Here is a 19791-nt window from a genome sequence, read left to right on the forward strand (position 1 = left end):
GGCTGGGGGTGACACACAGAGGTCACAGGATATCAGAATATTCCAGGCTGGAAAAGGACTCACAGGGATCTTCCAGTCCAACCCCTGGCCCTGCACAGTGGGGTGGAGTATCCCAGAATATCCGAATATCCCAAGCTAGACCTACAAGGATCATGGAATCCAGCTCCTGGCCCTGCACAAGGGAGTGGAGTATCCCAGAATATCAGAATATCCCAAACTAGACCTACAAGGATCATGGAATCCAGCTCCTGGCCCTGCACAAGGGGGCAGAGGTCACAGGATATCGGAATATTCCAGGCTGGAAAAGGACCTACAGGGATCATCCAGTCCAGCCCCTGGCCCTGCACAGCGAGACAGGGATCACAGAGTCACAGAATATCCTGAGATAGAAAGGGACCCACCGGCATCCTGAGATGGAAAAGGACCCACAGGGATCATGGAATCCAGCTCCTGACCCTGTACAGTGGGGTGGAGTATCCCAGAATATCAGAATATCCCAAGCTGGACCCACAGAGATCATGAAATCCAGCTCCTGGCCCTGCACAGGCACGCCTAAATCCCACCCTGTCCCTGAGAGCATTTTCCAAGCCTAATTCCATGTTCCTGTCTCAAATTCCTTCTGGAACACCCAAATGTTGTGCCCTGATTCCAGCGGGGTCCTGGCTGTCCCCTGGAGGTGAAGAGTGCAGAGATTTCAGCCCCAGCACATCCATCTCTCGGACTGACTGCATTTCTCCTTTTCTCTGCTGCTCTGGGCTTTTGGGGTCCCTCTGGAAAGGGTTTTCCTCATGGTTCTGTGCCCAGCAGATGTCAGGGTCGCTGGCACCCATGGAATCTCCCTCATCCACACACTGGGGACACTCAGGCAGGAAGGGCTGTCCCAAAATTTGGCTCCTGTTCAGCTGAACACACCTGGGCTCATCCCTGTCCCGTTATGGCCGCAGCCAGGCTGGGAGGGGTGGGACACGTCACACCCCGTCTGTGGGACAATTTTACTGCTCAGGGCTGTGCTAATTAGGAAAGGAGCCTCGGCAGATGAACCCTGGACATCATTCTTAATTAAGACTCTCTGCCAAGTCAGAATCAGAGAGGACAGAGGGGACAAAGGGGACGGAGGGGACAGGGCAGGGTCCCCCAGACCTGGAGGGACCAAGAGCCTCCCGCTCCACATCTGGCTCCCACCATTCTTTAATTAAGGGAAACCTCATCACTGACAGGCTTCGGTCAGGCCCCTAATGAGGAGCTGAGGGGCGCTAAATGCAGTCAGCCAATTGTCACCCACTGAGGTGACAGCAGGAGTGTGGCAGGGGCCCTGATTCCCTCCCAGGGTCCCACTGGGGGTGGGAAACCTTCCGCTGGGATTTGGGACAGCACCCCTGCTCTGGGTTAGGGTGAACACAGGGGTGGACAGGGCTGTGGCCTGGGGGGACACGGGGACAGGGGGACAGGGGACAGGGACAGCCCTGGGGACTGCGGGTGACCCACACAGGGACAGGGACAGGGACAGGGACAGGGACAGGGACAGGGACAGGGACAGGGACAGGGAAAGCCCTGGGGACTGCGGGTGACCCACACAGGGACAGGGACAGGGACAGGGACAGGGACAGGGACAGGGACAGGGACAGCCCTGGGGACTGTGGCCATTCTGGGACAGGGATGTTGTGGCTGGGGGTAACCCACACAGGGCAGGGACAACCTTGGGGACTGTGGCTGTGGGTGACACATATGGGGCAGGGACATCCCTGTGGGACTGTGGCTGTGGGTGACACACGTGGGGCAGGGACATCCCTGTGGGACTGTGGCTGTGGGTGACACATATGGGGCAGGGACATCCCTGTGGGACTGTGGCTGTGGGTGACACATATGGGGCAGGGACATCCCTGTGGGACTGTGGCTGCAGGTGACACACACAGGACAGGGACACCGCCAAATTTCCTCCTGCCAGGTCACCACAGAGAAAGCCTTGGGAAACAGTGGCACCTCCACTTGCTTTCCCTGGATTTTCCAGTTTTAGACAAAACTTTACCCCAGCCATGGGCTGAGCCCACGGCAGAGCCGGGAGGGCTTTGGTCACTGCAGAAACTCAGAAAAGATTTCAACATTTGGGTCTTTGTTTCCCGTTTTGGGTGGAGGGGAGGGGCATTTGGCTGGCTCAGTAGTGAGTTAATTGCTTTATGAGGTTGTTTTTTTCCACTGAGAGAGCAGATATTTGGGAATTCTGTCTTGGAAGAGGCTTGGATAATGTGATAGGCTATTAATCCTGCAGGAGTTAATTGGCTGGGGATGAACGATGGACAGAGCAGGAGGCAGGGGAGGGCCGTGTTTCCCTCACACTCTTAACCCCAACACGATTAAAGCCATTTTTATCTGATTCATGGCCTGGCTCTCTCCAAGGACAAGTGAGGTGAGGAGAATTGGCTGTGTCCGCTCTCAAACTTGAGTATTCCCATCAAATTTACAATTTCTTCCTGTCCTGATGAAGAGAGGGCAAAGCTTTTCCACTCCCACCTGAACCCAGCCATGGGTGGCCAGAGGAACTGGAATCCGCTGTGGAATCGGGGCTTTGTGAAAAGTTACTAAAATAATTTATCTTAGCTAACATGTTGTTATCAAAGCACAAGTAATAGGTTAAAAAATTTTGCATTAAATTTTATAGAATATAAATTTTAAAAATAAAGGGATAAATGGAGGAGAAAAAAAAAGGGGGAAAGACCGTTGGAAGCTATCAAGCTGAATTAAGGAGCGCAGGGGAATAAAGGAGCACTGGTGCTGTTTTACACCTGGAGCCGGCATTGAAATAACCCGAAGACAAATGAGCCCTCCCGGCTGCCCCCCTCCCCGAGCCCTGCCCAGACATGAAAGCTGCGATTCAGTTTGCAAACAAGCTGGAAAATTGGACAGGAAAGACCAAAGGAATGGCGGGAGAAGCCAAAAGCCACCAAAGAAAGAAATGTGTCACCTGGGGGTGAACCGTCCCTAAAACAGGGCCAAGAGGGAAGTGGGGCTCCAGAATTTGGAAAATGAGAGTCTGTTCAGGATTCCCAGAGGACTCTGTGGCTGCTGGAGCAGTGGTGGGGGGTGAGGGACCACCAGGGACGCAGCGGGGCTGGCGGTCCTTTCTCCTGATGCTGATTTTGGGAGAGAAATCAGGGACAAATTGCTGCAAATTCAGCTGAGGGAGCTGGGAAGGGGCTGGAGCCCCAGGAGAGGCTGAGGGAGCTGGAAAGGGGCTCAGCCTGGAGAAAAGGAGGCTCAGGGGGGACCTTGTGGCTCTGCACAACTCCTGACAGGAGGGGACAGCCGGGGGGGTCAGGCTCTGCTCCACGGAACAGGGACAGAAGGAGAGGAGATATCATCGATCTGCTCCAGGGGAGGGTCTGGTTGGATTTTAAGGAAAATTCCTTCACTGAAAGGTCAGTTAAGCCTTGGAAGAGGCTGCCCCGGGCAGTGGTGGAGTCACCATTCCTGGGAGGGCTCTTTTCCAGCCTTAATTAATTAATCCCATGACTGTGAACTCTGGCAGCCCCAGTGTGGCAATGCCTCCCTCCAGGAACTGCTCCTGCAAAGAAAACTCCTTCAGCTCGTGTCCTGTGAAGGGAATTTCCCCTTTCCTCATGAACAGAGAGTAGTGGCTTCCCTCTTGAGGATGTCTGGGCTGATGTCAACCCATCCCTGCCCTGCAACATTCCAGAGTGCTGGTCCTGGAAAATGTATTGGGAGTGGGATCAGGGATCCAGCTCCATCTGGCTGAGCCGTCACCATTTCCAAAGGAGGAGAGTGAGGGAATGTGAGTCATTCCAGAAGGAATCGGGAGTTCTATACTGTCATGGTTTGAACAGACAGGTGTCTGCTGAGGAAGGCAGGAGCCTACCCTGAAATGAAAAATGCACCCCCTCCCTCTGAATTATTGTAATTTTGAAATTAAGGGGCTCTCAGGCAAAGATATGGGAATAGGAATAACAGTTCTTTACTAGGAACATTAAAAATACAAATGCAATAGTACAAACAAACCAGTGCCAGAGTCAGAGCAGGCCCTGGCAGCCTGTGGGTCAGGGTGGTGGCAGCAGTCCCATCCCATGGTGGCTCAGCCCTCCTGCAGTGCCAGCTGTGCTTCTGCTGGAGCAGGGATCCTGCACAAGGGTGGAGTTTTCCTCTGAAGCTCCAGGGCTGCTGGAGATGGGCCTGGGCTTCCTCTGGGAATGCAGTGGGGAAGAAAGCTGCTCCTCTGGGAATGCAGTGGGCAAAGGCTGCTGTGGTGTGCCAAGGTCAGATTGTATCCAGGTAGGAATGCTTGGCTCCTCCCCTGGGCGGAGCCTCTCCCCATGGGATGATGGAATTTTCTCAGCCATGCAGGGACACTCAGTGGCCATGAACAGAAGAGATCTCCTGGAGGGAGGATTGGCTGTGGGAGAGATAAAGAAAACTGCTCAATGGACAGCAGAGAGCTGCTCCAGCTCTGACATGATAACAGAACACACGCACACCTTACACCCCATGAGAGACACACGCCCGCAATGGGAACGGCCCCTGCCGGCCTCGGCTTCTCCCTCCACTGCTCCAGTCCTTCACCCGATTTCTGTCCTGCAGCTCTGCGTGCTCCCAGCTGCTCATTTTCCCCCAGTGACACCAATTGCTCTGACAGGAACTGTTCCATCTCCAGGCAAACCTTGTCCCCATGGAATTCTCAGACTACTGCTCCGAGTTCCCCTGCAGTGCCTCCATCTCATCCATCCTCATCCAGGAGAATTCCAGCCTCTGCCAGGACTCCCTGGGGGCTCCTCCCGGGTATGCCACAATAGGGATCACTCCCTGCCACATTCCCATCCAGCAGCTCCTCAGAGGGGCCAGGGTCAGTGTAAGGTCTTTTTTTACAGCACCTCGTGCAAGAGTTTGAAGTCTCTCAGGCCTTACCTGCAGTGTCCACCTTTCCCTCTCTCCCCTCTCCTTCCCCCCTGGTCTTCACAAGGCCCCAGGGGTGAGGAGCAGCAGCAGATTCTCTGTCATGGACCCAAGTGCAGCACAATTTCCATGGTTTTGTGTTTTCTTTCAGCTCTCACCAGCCAGGAATGAGCTCTGAGCCTGGAGATCCAAGCTCCAGCCACAGCAGCAGGAGCTGCTCCAGCGAATCCAAACCCTCCTGCCTGGGCTCATTTGTTCCACTTCCCTCTGAAGGCAGCAATCAGAGCCCTCCATCTTCTTCTAAATTGAAACTCGAGGGGAGATTGAAAAGGAGATGCTTGTACCACATAACCACCGACCTTCCCGAGGAACTTTAATGCCTGGAACATCCTCGGATTTGTTTTGGCTCAATTCAATCTCACCTCAGCACAGGGCAATCTCTGCACCTGCAGAAGCTGCTGGGAGGAACGAGCTGCTCTGAGGCAGCCTGGCAGAGGGGCAGGCTTGATTCCACTTCTCCCTAATGGGATTGATTAAAAGCTTTGCTGTATTACCCCTGACACGGGGGCACTTTTATCCAGGGGATGTGCTGGGTTTTATCCCCCTGGGGCTGCAGGTTCACCAGTTGTGCTGCTGCTGCTGGGAATCCCAGGTCCTGGCTGGCACCAGAGAGCTCCACAAATCCTTTTACCCTCGAGTCCAGCTGCAAATGGCTCTCTCCTCAGTAACAGAGTGGATGTGGTGCCTCAGTCTGAGGAGTCTGGAGGGATGCTGGGGGGAATCTGTGCCATGGAGCCCTGGAGTGGTTTAGGGTCAGTCTGGCCCTTTGCACTGCAGATTTTTACCTGTAGAAGTGCTCAAACCCACTTTCCCTGACCCTTTTTCCTTCTTACCCTTCAGAATTGGCTCCTCCAAATTATTTGAGTGGTCCCTGGTGCAGGTCTGGGGCTCTCCAGCTCCTCTACCTCTGAGGAGCAGCAGGACCTGAACCCCTGCTCTTTGTCCCCTCCCTGGATCCTGGGTGCTCCTGTGTCTTCTCCTGCTGCTCCCCTGCAGTGCAGAAATCCCCATCTTGATCCTTGGATCGCCTCCCAGCTGCCTCCTTTCTGAGGGGAGGAATTTCCTCCCTGGCAGGCCAGGGAGAAGCTGCTGCTCTGCAGCTGAGCCCACTGGCTTGTCAAAGGAATCTCAAGAAAAAAAAAAGGAAAAAAAGTGGGGGAAAAGTAAAAAATTATGAGGGATGGCAGCCTGGGAGTGAGCAGCAGTGGTGCTGAGCAGTTCTCACACCTGTGGAATGAGCTCAGGGCCTGGGGTCACCAAGGGGTTATGGGGGGACACTGTCCCCAGTGTCACCTCCAGGGTCACTGGGGAGCCAGCACAGTGCAGGCTCAGGGATCCCCTGGGTCAAACCCAGCTCCACCTCGGTGATGATGACTTCGGGGGGTGCCAAAGCAGCCCAGTCACCTCCTCCTGCCGTGCTGCACCTGCCACCCTTGGCTGTGACAAGGACCTTTCAGACTGGTCCTTACTGGTCCCAGCTACACCGCACGAGGAGTTCCTGGTGCTCGGAGTTCCCGGGAACGGCTGATCCCTGCCCCAGCTCTGCGAGCAGCATCGCTGCCGTGATTCCCGCACAGACATCCTCATTTTATCCATTCCCTGTCAGGGAGCTGCAGCTGCTTTCCCAGCGCTGCCAGGGAGCATTAGGAGAGCTTTGATTGCTGACCTTGCCCCTGCCTGCCCGATTTGCTCTCCCCTTGTACTTCCTGACAGCTGCCTCTTTTCCAGCCTGCTCCGCCCGGGGCTGCGCGGTGCCCTCGGGCAGCTCCGCTTTGGTGGGAGCGCGGACGGCTCCGGAATCGCTGATGCTCCGACAGCTCAGCGCTCCTCTTCCCCTGTCCTGCTCATGAATCATCCCTGCGGGCAGCCGGGCAGAGCTCTCCAGGAGCTGCCAGAGCCCTGGCATTGCCAGATTGAGTCCTGGTCCCTGGGGCTGCTCCTCCAACAGATTCCGGAGCGAGGGGAGCGGTGCCCGGCGCTTCCCGGCCTCTCCGAGGTGCAGGATGGCGGTGGCTGCGGAAGGGAGGGGGAATTTCATCAATAAAAGCCGCGATTTTGCCTCCCCCGCTCTCCTCCCTCATGCCTGGCGTTTGAAAGGCAGGATTGAGAGCTCGCAGCTCGGGGGCTGCTGCAGATGTGCAGCGGGGCCGCTCCCCGGGAGTGCTTCCAGCAGCAGAATTCCGATGGGAGGAAATGGGCCGGCGACACCCCGCAGACAATGCTCCATTGGAAGTCTCCTCTGCAGATGTGCTTCCTCCTCATCAGCACTCGCGATCCGCATTGAGGCTCCTTCCCTCCTGCCCCGCGCTCTAAAGGGGCTGAGATTTCATCTTGGGTTTCTTCCCAGAAGGATGAAAGAAAGGAGTGAAAGGGAAGAAAGGGAAAGCAGCCGCTCTGGGTGGGACCAGCTCCCGTTGAATGAGAATTCTGGGTCACACCGGTTCCACTGAAGATTTGCCAGGCAACTTCTGGAGCTTGGATGGAGCTGGGGTGGCTCTGGCCTGGATTTTGCTCTCCCAATATAAGGATGGAGCATTTTTTTTCTTCAGAACTTCCTGTGAGTTGGTTTTCATTGATCCCCCCATGGTGACAGTAGCCTTGAGAATCCCAGGATTGCTGAGGTTGGAAAAAACCTCCAGGATCAAGTCCAAGCTGTGCCCAATGCCCACCTTGTCCCCAGCCCAGAGTTCTGAGTGCCACATCCAGGAATTCCTGGGACACCTCCAGGGTTGGGGACTCTAAACCTCCCTGGGTAGCCCCTGCCAAAGCCTGGCTAAAAGGAAATATCCTCCAATCCTCCTTTATCCTGGAGAAAAGGAGGCTCAGGGGGGACCTTGTGGCTCTGCACAGCTCCTGACAGGAGGGGACAACCGGGGGGGTCAGGCTCTGCTCCAGAGAACAGGGACAGGAGAAGAGGGAAGGGCCTCAGGCTGGGCCAGGGCAGGCTCAGGGTGGAATCAGCAGGAATTTCCCCATGGAAAGGGTGCTCAGGCCTTGACAGGGGCTGCCCAGGGAGGTTTGGAGTGCCCATCTCTGGAGGTGCCCAAGGAAAGGCTCAGGCAGTGGCACTGAGAGCTCTGGGCTGGGGACAAGGTGGGGGTCAGGCACAGCTGGGACTTGATGGTCTCAGAGATCTTTTCCAGCCTCAGTGATCCTGGGATTCCATGATCCCGTGAAAGGGATGGTGCCGTGGGATGGCATCTCCAACACTTTGGGACCTGCAGCAGACCAGGGCTGGAGGCAGAGCTGGTGCCAGTGGGGATGGAGCTGCACTGGAATGGTGGATGGTGTTGGAATGAGGAGAGAGGACGGTGATGGATGGAATGAGGAGAAAGGAAGGAAATCAGCAATTCCCAGGTCCTGCCACAGAGACCTTAAGGGAGTAGAAATTCCCATTCCTGGTGCTGATCCTTGCAGGGGTGTGGAAGGTCTGGAGCTGTGTAAGGCAGAGCTCCAGAGCCCATCCCAGAGCTTCCCAAGGAAATGAGGCAGGAAAACCTCTGGCTGGGTGAGTTCCAGGTGAGGGGAATATTTTGTTAACCCACAGCACCTTTTTTAAGGGTGAGGAACAGGGAGCTTTGGAAAACCAAACACAAGGAAATCCCTTGGCTCTTCCAACACCTTGAATGGTGCCGGTCGTTTGTTTTCACCCAAATCTGTGCATTTTGATTTTTTGTTTGAAACAAAAAGTGTTTTTTTAATGTCTCTGTCTGTGCCCTTCTTCCCCATTGTCTGGAAACCCAGCTTCTTTTTCTCAAATAACATTTTTTCAGTCCCCAAATCCCAACCAAAACATGCTACATTAATTTGAATTCTGAATTATTTTCTGATGGTTCTTTCTGGAAAGTGGTTTTTTTTTTTTTTTGTCTCTTTTGTATTTGAGTTCAAATATTTTCAGAGCAAAACAGTGGCTAAACATTTTTAATAGGGAGCTCTTTTGTCCAAATCTTTCAATGAGGAAACAGCTCCGGTGTGGTTTTATTTCCCTGCATCTAATTTAATGTATTAAACCTTCTGAGCACCGGCTTTCATTTAAATGACCTTTTTTCTTTATTTGATTCAGGGAGGGTGAGTGGGGGGGGGGGGGAAATCTGATTCTTTTCTGATGAAACAACTGCAGGAAAAGGTTTCTGTCTTGAGCAGAATGAAAATGAGGATCTGAATGCTCTCTCCCACACTGGGACTTGTGGAGGAGCTTTAAAAAAACATAAAACCAAAATAAAACAAAAAACCAGACGACCTCAAACACTTGTTTCTGTTAGAAATGGTTTGGTTTGTTTTTCCCTGAAACAATCCCAAGCCTCTGGATGCCCAGACTGTTGGGGAAATCATGGAATTAGAGAGCAGTTATGGCTGGAAAAACCTCCAAGAGCATCAAGGCCAAGCTTTGACTGAATCCCACTGAACCGAATCTCCATGTGCCACATCCACACATTTTTGGGCACTTCCAGGGATGTGACCCCATTGCTGCCCTGGGCAGTCCCTTCCTGTGATTAACTCCTCTTTCCACGAGGAAATTCCTGCTGATGTCCAGCCTGAACCTCCCCAGGCACAACCTGAGCTTGTTCTCATCCTGCCCTTGCCTTTGCAGCACACCAGGGCTGGCTCTGACTTTTGGGAGCTCCAGGGATCCAGGAAGGCCTTGGGATGCTCCATGAAGATATCCAAGTGATCCTGAAGGGATACAGTTATTCCAGCTCCAGGGGCTGGATGGGGGCATCCCTTGGGTACCACCATCCCTTGGACACCACATTTCCTTGGATTTTGTGTTCCCTTGGATACCTTGATCTCTTGGACACCACAATCCCTTGGATTTTGTGTTTCCTTGGATGTCATGATCCCTTGGACACCACATTCTCTTGGATAACATGTTTCCTTGGATACCACACTTCTTGCTGGGGAGGGGCTAGGCTTTAAACAGCTCCCAGGCTCTGGTTCCACAGCCCCAGCCCTTTCCAAGGGACTTTTCCTGGTCAGAGCAGCTCCCTGCAGGAGCTCCGGGTCACTCCTGTCCCAGCGGCCACTGGGATGAACACCTTGATGTGGGCAGAGAGTGGAAAGCAGGAAAAGTGGATTTGCTTTCCCAGCCTTTGTCCTCCTCCCAGGTGGAGGTTTCCAGCCAGGATCAAGCAGGTGATCCCTGGGATCTGCGCTCCAGCCTCCAGCTGGAGATCCCAGCGTTTGAGCAGGCACACGGGTGACCTGGAGCAGACTCTGCTCTCATCCCACCTTGCTCAGGAGCTCTCCTTGGATCCATGTTTTCCTCCTTCTCCTGCTGCTCTGGACAAAACAAAACAAAACAAAACAAAACAAAACAAAACAAAACAAAACAAAAGAGCACACAGCTTCATTTTGCAGTCTTCAGAGATGTCAGAGCAGAGGCAGCCACGGAATGAAGATCTTGTGTTCCCAGGAAATAAATCAGATGTTGATTGGCAAGTGAAATCCTGTCCAGCCTGCCTGGAATCCCAGATGAGTCCACCTGCAGCATGGCTGGGGCCATTCCTGCTCTCCAAACGCATTTTTTAATCTGTTCCTCTGAGCCTGCAGGACCAATCCCACTTCCCAGTTCTCCTCTTGGACAGAAACACTGAGCACGAGCTCCCCTTGGCACCCTGGGTTTGTGTCTGGGATTTCTGCACAGATCAGAAGGCTCCGGGGGTTACCAAAACCACTGGCTGCTGTTACAGCAGCGTGGATTTTAATTTTTATTTTTATTTTTTCCCCTCTGATGGCTGTAGGCCATTTTCCTGTGATGTGGGAAACCATGCTGTGCAGTTCCCAGACGTTTTATGGGATCAGCCTTCTCATACAGCCCAAGCACTTCTGTGAGCTCTCTTTGGAGGGAGGAAGAAGCAAAATGTGCACTGGGGACATCGAGTGTGACAAAATCAGGCACTGGAGAGGGAATAAACCTTGAGCCCAAGGATCAGCAACCCTAAAGACCAGCAACCCTAAAGACTAGCAACCCTGAGGAGGGCAGGAGCAGGAGGGGTATCTCCCATGGGATCATCCTCATTTTCCCAGGAAAACTCAGCTCCCAGCCTGGAGAAATGAGAGCAGCAGCCCCAGCAGAGAAATGTGGAGGGCAAACCCTGTGGATTGATCACCTCCAGTCACAATCTCCACTGTTCTCTCCTCAAGGAAATAAATTAGCTTCAATGAGCTGGGAATTAATATTAATATTGCACTGCTGGACCCTGAACAGTGGAAATCTCCAACCAGCCAAAACTGATCCCCTGAGCCCTGGAATTGTCACATCCAGGAAAAGCTGGACCTCTGAGCCCTGGAATTCTCCCATCCAGCCCTCACCTGTGCCCAGTTCATGCAGCTGGGTCCCTCTCCCTCCCAGCCTGTCCCTCTGCCCATCCTCATTCCCTGTCCCCAGGGCAGTCCCCTAACCCTGGGAAATTCACATCTCTTCCTTCTCCACAGCTGGAGCTGCCTTGCCTGCCCTGACTTCCTCGGGGTTCCTGAATGCTCCAGGTACGGGCAGGGCCATGGGAGCCATGGTTATCACAGGGTCATGGAATCAACTGGGCTGGAAAAGATCTTTGGGATCATCAAGTCACACCTGAGACCCAACACCCCCTTGTCACTAGCCCATGGCACCGAGTGCCTTATCCAGGCTTTCCTCAAACACCCCCAGGCACGGGGACTCCACACCTCCCACTCCAATGGCCAATGTTCCCATTCCAGTGCCCAGTGTTCCCATCCCAATGCCCAGTGTTCCCAGTGTTCCCAATGTTCCTATACCAGTTCCCAATGTTCCCATTCCAGTGCTCAGTGTTGCCACCCCAATGGCCAGCATTCCCATACCAGTTCCCAATGTTCCCATCCCAGTTCCCCATGTTCCTATCCCAGTGTTCCCGATATTCCCATTCCAATGCTCAGTGTTCCCATTCCAGTTCCCATCCCAGTTCCCAATGTTCCCATTCCAGTTCCCATCCCAGTTCCCAATGTTCCCATCCCAGTCCCCAATGTTCCCATTCCAATGCCCAATGCTTCCATCCCAGTTCCCAATGTTCCCATCCCAGTTCCCAATGTTCCCATTCCAGTTCCCATCCCAGTTCCCAGTGTTCCCATCCCAGTTCCCAATGTTCCCATTCCAGTTCCCATCCCAGTTCCCAATGCTTCCATCCCAGTTCCCAATGTTCCCATTCCAGTTTCCCGTGTTCCTATTCCAATGCCAAACGTTCCCATTCCCATGCCCAGTGTTCCCAGTGTTCCCAGTGTTCCCATCCCAACCCAGCCCATTTGGCTCGTTTCGGGGAGGAACCAGCGCCATTTCCCGACGCAGGGGCAGGGCTGAGGAGGCAGCACAGGGCAGGACTCCCGGGGCCCGGCGGTGCCCAGAGGATGGACAGGGAGCATCAGCCGGGATCCCGGGAGCGGCTCCAGCCTCCCGCAGCCTCCTGGCTCCGCACGCCCCGCGGAACTGCTTATTTCGTTATTTATTTATTTATCCATCCATTCCACTTTGTTTGCTGCGGGTTAAACAAATCAAAGCTCGCCGCTGCGGTGCCGACGAGGAGCGGCTAATTGGTGCTGTCATTAATTACCGTCAGTGTCAAGGACAGGAGCCGGGCGCGGGCTTTGGGGGACGCCAGCCGTGATTTGTATTCGCGTGGGGACATCTAGTGACAACGGTGACAAATCGCGGGGATGGGAAGCCTGGATCCCAGCCGCTCTGGCCTCCTGCATTCCAGCTCTGGGATTCCTGCTGCTCCCCCTCCCCGTCATCCCTCGGGCCGTGACCCCAAATGAATTTTGTCTCGGCGTCTTGGGTGTCTCGCCATGGGGCAGGGCACCCCAAAGCTGTGTCGCCCCCGCGGGATCCCTGCCAGGCTCTGTCCAGCGGGATGTGATGGAGGCAGGGATAAACCTGGCACAGCTTTGGGGAGTCGCAGGGACAAGGGACACCCCTGTGCCAGGGGTCGGTGGTGTTGAGCCTCCACTGACCACACCAGGGGTGACACCGGGCAATAGAAGGGTCCCAGTGCTCCCAGTTCAACTCCTGCAGTTCCCAGTCCCCCTCACCCCTGCATAAATCCCAACCCCACCGGCAGAGTCAGCCTGGCTCCTGTTCCTGTGGCCCTCCCTCAGGGCTGATTCTCATCCTGTGCATGGATCGGGCTGCGGTGTCCCCTGGAGCCGGGTGTCCCCTGGAGCTGAGTGTCCCCTGGAGCCGGGTGTCCCCTGGAGCCTGGTGTCACCTGGAGCTGGGTGTCACCTGGAGCTGAGTGTCACCTGGAGCTGTGTCACCTGGAGCCGGGTGTCACCTGGAGCTGTGTGTCACCTGGAGCTGAGTGTCACCTGGAGCTGTGTGTCACCTGGAGCTGTGTCACCTGGAGCCGGGTGTCACCTGGAGCTGTGTGTCACCTGGAGCTGAGTGTCCCCTGGAGCCAGGTGTCCCCTGGAGCTGGGTGTCACCTGGAGCTGAGTGTCCCCTGGAGCTGTGTCACCTGGAGCCGGGTGTCACCTGGAGCTGTGTGTCACCTGGAGCTGAGTGTCCCCTGGAGCCTGGTGTCACCTGGAGCTGTGTGTCACCTGGAGCTGAGTGTCACCTGGAGCTGTGTGTCACCTGGGGCTGTGTCACCTGGAGCCGGGTGTCACCTGGAGCTGTGTGTCACCTGGAGCTGAGTGTCCCCTGGAGCCAGGTGTCCCCTGGAGCTGGGTGTCACCTGGAGCTGAGTGTCCCCTGGAGCTGTGTCACCTGGAGCCGGGTGTCACCTGGAGCTGTGTGTCACCTGGAGCTGAGTGTCCCCTGGAGCCTGGTGTCACCTGGAGCTGTGTGTCACCTGGAGCTGAGTGTCACCTGGAGCTGTGTGTCACCTGGAGCTGTGTCACCTGGAGCCGGGTGTCACCTGGAGCTGTGTGTCACCTGGAGCTGAGTGTCCCCTGGAGCCAGGTGTCCCCTGGAGCTGGGTGTCACCTGGAGCTGAGTGCCACTTGAAGCTGGGTGTCCTGTGGGTACCTCTGGCCCTGCAGCTGCTGCTGGGGGGGCTCCCCCGGTCCCTGCTGTCCCAAATGTCCCCTGCTCACACGGACTCACCTGCAGAGGACACGTCCAGCTCTTGTTTCAATTTTTGCCTCTCCAGGCCTGGAGCTTTTCCCCCCTGGATCTGTCACTGTCCCTGTCACACCCCCAGCTCCTCGTGCTCTGGGCATCTGCTGTTATCCCAGAATGGTTTGGGTGGGAAGGGACTTAAATCCCAGCCAGTGCCACCCTTGCCCTGGCAGGGACACCTCCCTCTGTCCCAGGTTGCTTCAAGTCCCAATGTCCAGCCTGGCCTTGGGCACTGCCAGGGATCCAGGGGCAGCCACAGCTGCTCTGGGAATCTATGCCAGGGCCCAGAGAAACAGAGCAAAATGTGCCAGGGTAAAAAAAAAAATCTTATCCCTAATAAGAAATAAGTTTATGGCTCTTTCCAGAGCAGGCTGGTGTATGGACAAACTGGAGGGTGAATATGCCCCACATGACGCCGCAGAGTGAGAGGTGGGACCAGAGCTGCCCTCCAAGCCCCAGTGCCCATCTGGAGCAACACCTGGGGCTGTGACAAACCCATGTCCCTGTCACTCTCCCTCCCTCTGGGAGCTTTCACTTCACTCCCCCATTTCCAACAGGAAAGGCTCAGTGGGGCTGAGGATTTTCCATCTCTGCCCCAAAGGCTGCATTGAGCTCCAAAACCACTTCCACGTTTACTACTTTATCTCCCTGCCCCAATTTACATCCACTTTACATTTTTCCCTTCCACCTGCTGCTATCAAGATCTCCTCCATACAGGTCTGAAATGATTCCTTTATTTCCCAAAGCAGACCTTGCTATCAGTAATTAACTTTTTTCCAATTAGCTGCTGAGAGACACAGTGGCTAATTTATGGGCACGGTGATAAAAATCCCAAATCCAGGTGATTGCTCTGGAGGTGCAGGAAAGGGCAGGGAGTGATTTTCCATGGGAATTATTAATTTTGTGCTGTTCTGGAAGGTCCAACAACAGAATGCCCGAGATTCCAGGGAGCCCTGGCCCAGGATCCAGGTGGAAGCACTGAGATTCCCCAGAGCCCTGGGCCAGGGGCTCTCTGTGCCACCTGAGCCCTGCCAGGCTGTGCTGAGGTGCCAAATTCCCCGTTTCCAGTTCATGAGGAGTGTGCAGTTCCAAGTTTCCAGCCCTGGCACCGGCTGGGTCTGGGGCTTCTTCCCTGAAAGGCAGGAACAGCTTTTATCCTGCTTTCCTTCTCTCCAGAGCGGGAACTGCTTCATAGCTTCACCAGGGTAAGGTCACACCAGGGGGCCCTGCAGGGGGGGCACAGGGAGGGGGACATCCCAGCTGTGACACCAGGGACACCCTGCCACCCCAGGGACACCCTGCCACCACAGGGACACCTTGCCACCACAGGGACATTCCTGCCACCTCAGGGATGCCCTGCCACATCAGGGACATTCCAACCATGACCCCAGGGACACCCTGCCACCTCAGGGACATGCCTGCCACCTTAGGGACATCCCTATTGTGACCCCAGGGACATCCCTGCCACCACAGGCCGTGCCAAGAGCTGCCTCTGGGGTCATGGACAGGTCCCAGGGTGGAGAACCAGAGGGGATGAGGGTGCTCTGGACCTGCCTCATGACAGCGCTTGGTCTCCAGGGCAGGAATTCCTCCTTCCTGCCCATCCCTACAGCTCTTTGAGGATGCTCCCAGCACTTCCCCACATGCTCTGAATTCTTGGGATTCACTTCCTCCAACCTGATCCTCCCCAGGAAGCCCCGAGGGCAGGGAACGGCTCACATTTATTGGGATCCCAGCCTGAACCATGAAGGGTGGTGGGAGCAGCCAAACACCACAACCACTGCAAGCCCGACAGAACAACTCCTGCCCTGAGCAGTAATTAAAACATAATAAATCCCAAAGACTGCTTGCAATACAGAGCCACTTCCAATTTCTGGCCAGAGCTATGATCCTTGGGAGGTTCCTCACTGCAGGAATTCCAGAGCAGTGTTCTTGGCCCAGGTGAAGCTTTTCCCTGAGTCTAAGTGAAAAATAATAATTTGCATGTCTTGGGTTGGAAATACAAGATGTGGCTGGGCTGTGTGTTCTATCCCATCTGTCAGAGCTGGGGCAGCTCTCTGCTGTCCATTGAGCAGTTTTCTTTATCTCTCCCACAGCCAATCCTCCCTCCAGGAGATCTCTTCTGTTCGTGGCCACTGAGTGTCCCTGCATGGCTGAGAAAATTCCATCATCCCATGGGGAGAGGCTCCGCCCAGGAGGAGCAGCCAAGCATTCCTACCTGGATACAATCTGACCTTGGCACACCACAGCAGCCTTTGCCCTCTGCATTCCCAGAGGAGCAGCTTTCTTCCCCACTGCATTCCCAGAGGAAGCCCAGGCCCATCTCCAGCAGCCCTGGAGCTTCAGAGGAAAACTCCACCCTTGTGCAGGATCCCTGCTCCAGCAGAAGCACAGCTGGCACTGCAGGAGGGCTGAGCCACCATGGGATGGGACTGCTGCCACCAGCCTGACCCACAGGCTGCCAGGGCCTGCTCTGACTCTGGCACTGGTTTTTTTGTGCTATTGCATTTGTATTTTTAATTTCCCTAGTAAAGAACTGTTATTCCTATTCCCATATCTTTGCCTGAGAGCTCCTTAATTTCAGAATTACAATAATTCAGAGGGAGGGGGTTGACATTTTTCATTTCAGGGGAGGCTCCCGCCTTCTTCAGCAGATACCTGGCTTTCCAAACCAAGACATGATGTAAAAGCAGAAAAATTCCCTGGAGGGGGAAGCTGGGAGAGGCCTGGCAGAGGGGACAAGGTTGGGATTGTGATTTCACTAAGCTTTGGCCATGGCATTGCTCTCAGGGATGCCAGGAGCTGTGGGTTTGCCCCAGACGGGCTGAGGAAAAGCCGTGAGGGTTTGTTTGGATGTGTTTGGGCACCACGAGTGGCAATGCTTGGAGCAGCCCGCAGGAAGCCCAGCAGGGACGCGGAGCTGCCTGCGAGCTGTGCACAGCACCCAGCTCCCGAGACAGCTCGGGAGCAGCCTCTCAGCTGTGGAGACCAAATGTACTCACATTTAGTGCTTTACAGCCATGAAACAGCCAAAAAAAACCACTGGGGGAGTGCTGGTAATGTGGGGTTTCTTTTGGAAGTGGAGGAACCTTAAAGGGAAGTGGGGGCATTTGTATTTTCAGTTTTCCTAATAAGGAACTGTTATTCCTCTTCTCATATCTTCACCTGAGAGCCCCTTATTTTCAAAATTACAATAATTCAGAGGGAGGGGGTTTGCATTTTCCATTTCAAGGGAGGCTCCTGCCTTCCTTAGCAGACACCTGTCTGTTCAAACCAAGACAGCACAACATAAAGCCAGCAGCACCTTCAGCTGCCTGATCACTGAATTAACTCAGAGGAGGGAGGAGAGGAACTTCACTGCTGTTCCCAAAGAAGAGGAAATTCCTCCAGCCTCAGACAGATTCCAGGCCCTGGAGAAAAATCTGGATTCTCCCAGCACTTCCTGATGCCCTGAATTCTTGGGATTCACTTCCTCCACCCAGGAAAGGGGGAAACCAACCTGATCCTCCCCAGGAACCCCCGAGGGCAGGGAACTGCTCCCGTTTATTGGGATCCCAGCCTGCTTCCAGGGCCTGGAGGAAAACCACAACAGTGCCTGGTGCTCCCTGCCCGTTCATTAGCAGCAATTACAGGGCGTGAGTGTTACAAATTGCTGCTGAAAGATGTTAGCGAGCTCCCAGCCCCGGGTTTAATTGAAAACACTTTTTAATTTGATTAGTAATGCCCCTGTGTTATGATATCAGCGCCCTGCAAGAGGAAACGGCTTCCCCAGAGGGAAAAGTGCTTCCTTCTGCCTTGGGGAGCTTCAGGCTTCCCGTGGCTTCAGCACTACGAGAGGCAAGGGAAAAGTGCCTTTTTTCCATGCCCAAAGAACAATAACTTATAAATTATTTTACCTGAAGACCTAAAGGAACTTGGGACAACTAGTTTAGGAACTTGAAGCCCTAAAGGGAATGGGACATCATTTTATAAATCATTTGGCCTGAAAATCTAAAGGAACTTGGACATGGTGGAAAAGTGAAAAGAAGGAGTGGGGCATGTGTAAGATCATGAAATTATGGAATGGTTCGGATGGGAAAGGGCCTTTAAAGGTCATCTGGTCAGCAAGCAAGGACTTCCTCAAGGAGATCAGTTTGCTTCCAACGCCATCCAAACCGGCCTGGACTATTTCCAGGAATGTGGCATCAGCACCTCTCTGGAAAATCTCCCTTAAGGATGAGGCAGCAAAGGGAAGGAAAAGATGCTCCCTGTGTGCAGTGGGATCATCTCACCCTCCTGCACCCAGACCTCTCCCAGCCCATCCCTGCGGGATGTGGGATGTTACAGATACATATTGTAATATTGGCTTTTGCAAATATTAAAATGGAGTTTATACGTGTGGTGTTAAATGACTTTGTTATGAAGGTACAGTTTGTATTCCTGTTGTTCATTAAGCTCAGTGAAATGGCTGATATCAGTGTGCCTGTGTTAAAATGCTGCTGGGATGGGATAACACCCAATGGACACAGGGTGAGGACACCTGTACAGATCTGCCACCCAGCAGCACTCACCGTCTGAAGGCAGTGATGGCCAGGGCCCAAACTGGAGGAGACAAAAAGGACAAAAAGCACAGCCAAGGAATGTGCATGCTCTAAAATGTCGTCCCCGAGGAGGGGCCAGGCTAAAGAATTCTTGGAGCATGTAAACTAGTTTGGGGAAAAGTTTACTATGCATAATTATTTATGAATCTGTAAGAGGCTGATGCAAAAGAAATGGTAAATAAAGGGTGTTTCCGAAATAGCAGGAGGCTCTTGGCTGTAATCTTTGCTTTATTGTCTTTGTCTCCTATTGTCCTTTATTAAACTTTTAAACTTTCTTTTACTTACTTTAGTTTTAACTTAAAAACCTTAAAAACTTTTAAACTTTAAACTTTTTAAATTTGCACAGACAATGAACATGTTTTTCACAGGGACATCAGAGCTGTGTTTGGCTGTGCAGCATCCTTTGTTTCCCAGATCAGCTGCATTGAGCTGAGGAATTCTCCTCTGCATCCCGATGCCCTGGGCAATCCATTAATGAAGCTAATTAGGACATCAGAACCCGGTGACTAATTGACTTCGGGGCTGGTTTTTGTTGTTTTAAGGGGAAGGGAGAAGGGAGGAAGAAGGATTGTTAATTAGTTTAGTTCTGCTTTATCTGGACCACAGCCCCGAATATTCCTCACAAAAACTATTCTGGGCCTGACAACGGATCTTGGCCCTGGAGCACTGGGAGGAAAAATTCTTTTTGGTTTTGTTTTTTATGGCCAATTCTGAAGTTGGCTCCTTGAGGGGGATTTTCCTGGGTGAGAGGTGATCCAGAGTTTAGCTGGGATTGGGGTTTTAATGAGTAATAACCAGAGAAATCTGGAGATTGCTCCTTGATTGATGGAAGGGATGGATAGGCAGAGAAACTCTGGGAAAAATGCAGAGCAAAACATGGATGTAATGGTCTTCTCTCTGTAAAAAAAAAAACCACAGGGAAGAAGATCTGCTGTGTCTGCACTCCTGAAACAAGGAACTCCAGGACTGAGGGAGGATCCAATCCCCCAGGTCCTGCCTGGAGGTGCCGTGAAGGAACAATGTTCAGATCAGCCCTTCTCATCCTGAGAACTGGGATTGGAATCCCTGCCCCAGGAATGGCCCTGCCTGGCTCAGCCTCCCCAGAAAGGGCTGGAATTGTTTTCTCTCCCCAAAAAATGAGTTTCATGGAAGTTGTTGGGTTCAAAGTGGGCTCAGTGCTGG

This window comes from Anomalospiza imberbis, chromosome 25 (genome assembly GCF_031753505.1).
Source record: "Anomalospiza imberbis isolate Cuckoo-Finch-1a 21T00152 chromosome 25, ASM3175350v1, whole genome shotgun sequence".
Classification (NCBI taxonomy): domain Eukaryota; kingdom Metazoa; phylum Chordata; class Aves; order Passeriformes; family Viduidae; genus Anomalospiza; species Anomalospiza imberbis.